General features: G+C 46.9%; 1 long non-coding RNA gene across 1 annotated transcript; it reads right to left on the bottom strand.

Moving 5' to 3' along the window:
* Positions 1-6,030: 6,030 nt before the first annotated feature.
* On the bottom strand, positions 6,031-7,129 carry LOC116661362. Its single transcript, XR_004317243.1, has 2 exons — positions 7,048-7,129; positions 6,031-6,583 (listed from the first exon to the last, which is right to left on the bottom strand). It is a non-coding gene; the product is annotated as an uncharacterized LOC116661362 (long non-coding RNA).
* Between the last annotated feature and the right edge of the window lie 216 nt (positions 7,130-7,345).

Raw genomic sequence — 7,345 nt, 5'->3', positions numbered from 1 at the left:
TGAGATTTGAACTGGCGATGGAGGTAAGACAGCATTTCGGGGAGAGGAGGGCAGGTAACCACCATTATGGGCATCACTTGCTAAGCCCTTGCTATGCGCCCTGCCCTGTGCTAAGAGCTCGAGAGGTATTGTTTACTTGGTCCTCCCAGTAACCCCATGAGTTGTCAGCTAGTATTATCCTCATTTTACAGATGAGGAAGTGAAGGCTTGGAGAGGATTTGCACCTAAGCAGCTTGATTCTAGTACATTCTCTCGACCACTGCAGCTCAGGGCCAGGTACTCAAGCTGGAGAACAGAGCCTGAGCAAACTCTCAGAGATGAGACCCTCAGGGTGTGGGGTGGGTACAAGGCGGGGGCGCCTAGGCTTGGGAGGTGGGTGGGGCCAGCGTGCGGTGGGCCTTGCACATGGTGATTTGCCCTTACCAGCAAAGTTAGATGGCAGTTACATGATCTGATTTGTTCAGATTTGTGTTTCCCACAGACAGTCTGGTGGCAGGCCAGAGCAGGAGACGTAAACGTCCATGCCTCCAGGGGACCAGCCCCCTAAAACCGAGGGATCAGGCCCAGTGAGAGGAAGGGGGGTGCCGGCTCCACACCTCCAGCTCTTCCCAGCTCATCTAGGCCACGGGGGTACGAAGTCCCTTTCCTGCCTGTCCCTGGGAATTTTAAAGAAACTTTGGAAAACCGAAATTTTATTAGGCATTTCCTGGTTGTAAAATGTAGGAAATGAATTCAGATTACTTTTAGAACAATTTCAGGGCCAAATTTTGTGTGTTGAGGCGGCCAGTTTGCCACCTCTGGTATGGAGGGTGGCTTAGAACAGAGAGGGCGCAGAAGCAAGGGACCAGGGTCAGAAAGCCACTGTAATGGTGTAGACAGAAGTGGAGGCCAGAGCAAAGGCCGTGGTGGTGGATGTGAAGAAGAGGGGACAGATCTGAAATACTTTCAAATGGGTTAAACAGGACCTGGTGACTTCAGTCATGGGGGGTAGAGGAAGGGAGAGTCCAGGTTGACTGAGTGGATGATGGAACCATTAATTCATTTAATTTGGGGACAAATTATATATATATATATATATATATATATATATATATATATATATATATATATATATTTTTTTTTTTTTAAATTTTGGGGGGAGGAGGTAAATACGTTTACTTATTTATTTTTTGAGGAGGTACTGGGGACTGAACCCAGGACCTTGTGTATGCTAAGCATACGCTCTACCACTTGAGCTATACCCTCCCACTGCCCTGGGGCCGATTATATATTGAATATCTGCTAGATGCAAGATATTGTGTTAGGAGCTGAGATACAGAGAAGAGTAGGACACAGGACCTTGCTGAGAAGGAGCTGAGAATTTAGTGAGGAGGTTGGTTGGACGGTAAGTGCAGAGGGCTTTGGGGACACACGGGAGCACCTTTCCCAGTCTTAGGAAGTGAGGGGTTGAGACTGCTCTGCTGATAAGGGAGACAGTGCACGTGTGAGAGAGAAGATCACAGGATCTGCTTTGGAATGTGTTGAGCTGAACCTTATCTTCAGTCCAGCTCCTCTGTGATCTGACCCTCCCTCTGTTGTTTTTAGTTTTGTGACAGTTAAAAGTCCAGACAACTTGCTCAGTCATCTGACACATTCCTTTCTCGCATCATGTTTTCCTTTTGGCCTCTGTTAAAGTGGTCAGCATCAGTGGGTACACGGCTGAAAGATGCTGGCGTGACCCCCGTCGTCCACGCCTTCCCCAGCTCCCTTCCCACCAGCTCTTCATCTTAGGTGTTGCAATGTTTGTAAAATGAACCTGGGGTGGTTGTTCTAGTTTACTCGTTGCTGTTGTGAAAAATCTGGTTTCTTTCAGGTATTATTATTATTGTATGGTGGATTGTTTCAGGGGGAAGTTCTCGGTGCTGTTTAATCACTCTACCTCCTTCCTGACAGCACGCCCACATTCTTTTTCAAACACAGGCAAGGTTTTGCTTCATTTATTCAGCAAGTAATTTGGGGCACTTACTACGTTCCAGGAACTGTTCAAGGTTCCTGGGATGCACTGGTGAGTAAAGGGCTCCTACTCTCACGCGGTCTGACTTCCCTGCAGCCTAAATGATTTAGCTCTTGTTGACTTCTCTGTTGCTCTCAGGGGATGTGCACGGATGGATGGCCGCCTCCTAGCCAGGAGAATCTCCCCTCCAGCCCTCTCTCAAGTGGGCCTGTGCGTGCCATCACCTGAGACTCTCCGTTCCCCTCCTGTGGATTGTCCACAGCGTGGCAGCTCCTCCCGCTGGCAATTGGAGCGCCACTGTCCCCAAAATAACCTTAAGCGCTTTCTCTAAGTTTTAAATATTATGGTTACTGCCTTTTCTCTGACCATAACTTCATTTTAAATCCCATAGAAGACATCTCCTCCACGTGCTCTGAAAACAGTTTATGCTTTCTTTTGAGACGATAAGTTGACTGTATCTTAAAGTCTGTCATAAGGACTTCTGTCATAAAGTCTTTATAATCTTTAATTCTTTAACTACAACGAAGAGTCTTTTCAGGGGGAAAGTCTCCAGAGAGTCCAAAGAGTGCCTGGAACCCAAGCTTGAGCTGGTTCACCGATGTGAGTTTGGTGAGTTTGTGAGCGGGATACTCAAGCCAACGTCCCTGGTTCTCACCAGATCTCAGGGCATAAAAGATAAGCCGGGATCATCAAGATAAACCTGCAGGGGTCATCTGCGCTGAGCGAGTTCCTCATTCAGAGAGCACGGGCACAGGGATCTCCTGGAGTCATGGCTGCTCTGTGGGTGTCTAGGAAGCTCTGATATGGACAGCACCCAACTGGAGGAGCTCAAAGCCATCTCTCATCTCTGGAAGTCCTCCACCTTTTTGGACCATCCTGATCTATAGCAGACCCTTTGTAGCTTCCATGAGCCACAGAAAGTAAGTAACATAGAAGAAAGAGAAGAATAAGAGCAAGTAAAGAGTTAAAACACACACACCCCCCCAAGAAACTTAAATCTATTCCTTAACAGTTCTGTGGCCTTAGTCAAGCAATTGGGCCTCTCTGAGCCTCAAGTTTACCTTTCCAATAATGTGAAAAAAGAAAAGTGTCAAGGAGGAAGGGTATAGCTCAGTGGTAGAGTGTGTGCTTAGCATGCATGAGGTCCTGAGTTCAATCCCCAGTACCTCCATTAAGTAAATAAATAAACCTGATTACCTCCCATTTAAAAAAAAAATCAAATTAAAAAAAAAAAAAAGGAAAGATGTTAAAGGCAAGGAAGATGTGTCCAGAAGGTGCAGTGCAAATGTAAGTTTTTGTCGTCAGGGTCGTTACCATTTTCAGCAGGCCTCCCTTCTGGAGTCCACCCTGTTCTGGACTTGAATCCTCTCAGTTGCACCAGGGCTTTCCCTCACCAGCCCAGTGACAGCCCAGCAGCCAGTGCCCCGTGAGCCCGTCCCCGCCCTGCTCATCAGCCGGCAGCACAGGGCTGAGGAATCTGCGGCTGTCACCTTGCCACAAGCTAGCCCGGATCGCTTTTATTACTTCTGAGCTAAGACTGGAAATTCCTTGGCAAAAGCTCCCGTGGCACAGACTGGTCTGTTTCACTGCCCCCAGTTTGCTGAGGACCAGGAGACGAGGAGCTGGGAGCACGTCAGAGACAGGTCACTGGCACGCCTCCTGGGGCCCCTCTGAGTTCTGTGTGGGTTCTAGCCCAGGGGACAGACTAGGATCACATCCTGAGCCATGGCAGTAAGGCATAAAATGGGTGACATGATGCCATGAGCCTGGCATCTGGGGACATGGGTGTGCTCCAGCTGAGAACACTGATGGAGCTGTCCACAGAGATTTGGCCAGAACCAAAGAATCTTTTAAATCTCAGATGCCTGGCAAGCACCCAGCCCTATGTCTTCCGGGTTGGGCAGTCTCATTTGGCACCATGCTCTTAGACGAGAGATCAGAAGAACAACAATATGAAGTGTCAGTCATTGTTTGTGAGATGAAAAGAGAAGGAAGAGGCCAGAGAGAGCTGGTTGACATCCATTCATACAGGCTTCGCATGAGCTTTTAGAGTTGGAAAATTGACCATAACATGTTAATGCTAGAAAAGACCCTCAGAATTGGGAGGACAAGAACCCAGAGTGCTTAGGGATGTGCTCTGAGATCACACACCTCTGAGTGATGAAGTCAGCACCACGTGCCAGTCCAGTGAATGGGGGACAGAATATTTAATAAGACAGCAAATATGCCATTACATACTCAGATGTTATGTACAGAGAGTTTCACCATGGTGGTGTTTATAGTGACAAAAAAATCAAAGCAACGTAAGTATCCATTACCCCTTAAAATAGGGATTTGTTTATATACTTTATGATAGGTGCAGGTGATGGAATACTTCGTCACCAATACAAATAACAATGTAGATCTACATTTATTGACACGGGGAGCTATGGGGCTTAGCCAGTGGGACACTTCTGTTGACCTTCTGTTGTGTGACAATAGCAGATGTCAATGCAACACTTACGTCGCCCTGGGTGAAGTTTTATATATGTGTGTGTATACATAGCTATGAAAGAATTGTCTGAGAGCTGAGGTTTTGGATGATTTTTAGCTTTCTTTGTTGCATTTTTACATACTGTTGGAATTTTGTTCAAAAAGCATGTCACTTTTTTTTTTTTTTTTGTCATCAGAAAGCCAACAGTAACAGGACAGCCTCTCTTTTGTCATGGATCCCATGTGCAGTTTCAGAGGATTGCCAGATGCTGGGAGTGAGTTTTCCCACATCCGGCTGGTTTAGAGTTGCTTTCCCCTCAAAAACAGGCGAGTGCGTCCCAGCATACCATCTAGAAGGAAGGTTGTTACAGCGGGCGTGACACCTTGGATTGTCAAATAGAAGCTGCTGCCACAAGAGGTAGATTCAGATGTTCTCAGAACATCAAGATGAATTTCCATTTAAGAGTAAAAATTAGGAAGAATGAGGTGGTTGGCTTGAGCCTCTGTGGATGTGACCCTTCTAAAAATATTTGCCAGTGGGTGGCAGAGGAGATGTAGGGCCCCCTGGTTGTAATTAAGATGCTGGGTTTCATCACAGGCAAGCATGGCTGAAGTGAATTTGTAAGCAGGAAGATGAAACTGAAGGCACTGCCCTGGCTAGCACTGTACTTTGGCTGAAGGCATATTTGAAACCAAAGGGGGATGATCGTTGGTAAGGTCTGGAGAAGGAGTCTTGTGTGTTCACCAGCATCCACCCCAGTCCTGCTAGGGAAAAACGTCCGTGAATCCTGTGGCTACAAGCTCTGCCTGGTTCCAGAACCTTGAGACACCTCCCTGCATTATACCCACAATGGGTAGGGTGGACCTGGCGTTGCGTGTTTGAAATAGCAAATCGTATTGTGTATGTGTGCGCGCGCGCATGTGCGAGTCTTAACAGTTTGAAAGAGGTGTGTTTAGTCCTGCAAGACTTAAAAATATTCAACCAATTTTTATCCTAAAATTTAACCACAAAGAATTTCCAATGAGGTTGAATTATTGAGTCACCCTACTTAGTGTTTGCTTGTTACCATCAATAAACAATGTGTGTCTCTGAAAGTGTTGTAACTTGGTCTCAAAGATCATAGCTCAAGTGGTAGAGTGCATGCTCAGCACACACGAGGTCCTGGGTTCAATCCCCCGTACCTCCATTAAAAAAAAATTCAATAAATAAACTTAATTGCCTCGCCTCCCCCCCCACCCCAAAGCACACTCTTCTAGAGTGTCACTACATCTTGTGGGATCTGCTGACCACACAGTCCCAGTGGGAAATACATTCTAGGACTGCCGGCCTGGGCTGTCCAGCTTTGTGTCCCCTTTCCTGACAATTTTCCTCAGGCAAATTTAAAGATACGTGCTAACTGCTTTTCTCATAGCTGTGGGGGTTTAGCAAGGGGAGTGCTCTGACCAGCATCCGAGTTCAAGGGAGAATTCTTGAAGGGGGTCATGAGATTCTTTTACTACGGGATTGACACTTGGTTGACTTTAACTGAACACCTGCTACGCAGTCAGCATCTATGTACGAGAACTTGTAGGCAAAGGGAGGGATAGCCACTCTTTAATTCCTTATGAATATTCAATCCTGTACCTGAAACGGTCCATGAAGCAGCAGGAATAATGTGTTCAGTAACCAAGGCGCCAGGTGGAGAAGGCAACACACCTTTAACATCTGCTTTCCAGAACGAACCGCCATGGGCATTAGTCGGAGAAAGGCAGGATCTTTTCGCGTTTTGTTTGGGTCACAACTGCTTATTTGCTTGCGATTCTTCTCCTGAGTACGAAGCTGTAACTGTGTGGAGCAGGATCAGGAGGTGTGACTTTGAGCCTTTCCCCCCATCCCGTACACATCCAGCTGCCTGAGAGCTGATCACAGCGGTTGCACCCCTCTGGCAACTGTCCAAGGGCTCACTTCCCCTGCCAAGTTCAGGTGTCCTTGTCCACACAGCCCTCCCTCTTCTATTACTGCACACCCCACACCGCTTTGCCAGCGAGACTTTCCACTCAGCTGGGAAATACTCAGCCAAGGGCCCATCGTCTTGGAAGCTCTTGGAGTTCCATCAGTTTTCAGTTTCAGGACAAGCTCTGCCAGAGACAAGAAAGGGAAAGAGGCAGGGGGCGGGAGGGGGGCGGTGGGGGGGGTTAGCGACTTCTCATTTTATGAAATTATATTAAAATGACATCTCACTGAGAGGAAATTAAGAAAGTAAACAATAAAAGTAGGAAACAGCTTGTGGGAGAAATAAAGACAGGAGCGCAGCAGAAAGAAGGAAAAGAGGGAGGAATATGACATTTCTGATAAATCCTCGGATTTCAAACAGCAGTGGTGAGGAACGAGCGTCCATTTATTTGACTTTGGAAGATACTATATAACTTCCGTTTCAATCTGTTTACCTTTCAAGCAGCATTGGCTAAAACTAACATTGACACCCCATGCACATAGACTAGCTTTGGGGAACGTGTTGGAGGTTCTTGGTGGCTAACTGAGCAAAACCAAGTTCAGGCTGTTACTCATTTTCTTTTCTGGGGGCCAGAAGGGCCAGACCTACCTTAGAAGATTTCTCCTTGTATCTCCTTGTGAAAAGCCCTGGCTTCACACATCCATTTTAAAGTGTTTACGCCAGTTCAGACTTGAAAATCTGCCCCAAGTGGCATCGTGCCAGATGTTGATTCTTCTTGCTTCAGAGAGAGGGAGGCATATCCCTGTGGGTGAGTAGAACACTGTGGCACTGGGCAAAAGGGGACATTCCTTCCCAGGGCTTTACCGAGGTCAGATGAAGCTTTGCCTAGTTCTCTACCCATGAGGAAAACGAATGTGTCTCATCCACTTTCCAAGTGGGAGAAATA

Source organism: Camelus ferus, chromosome 34, assembly GCF_009834535.1.
Source record: "Camelus ferus isolate YT-003-E chromosome 34, BCGSAC_Cfer_1.0, whole genome shotgun sequence".
Lineage (NCBI taxonomy): Eukaryota > Metazoa > Chordata > Mammalia > Artiodactyla > Camelidae > Camelus > Camelus ferus.
The sequence above is the reverse complement of the archived record's forward strand: the minus strand, read 5'-3'. Positions and strand labels throughout refer to the sequence as shown.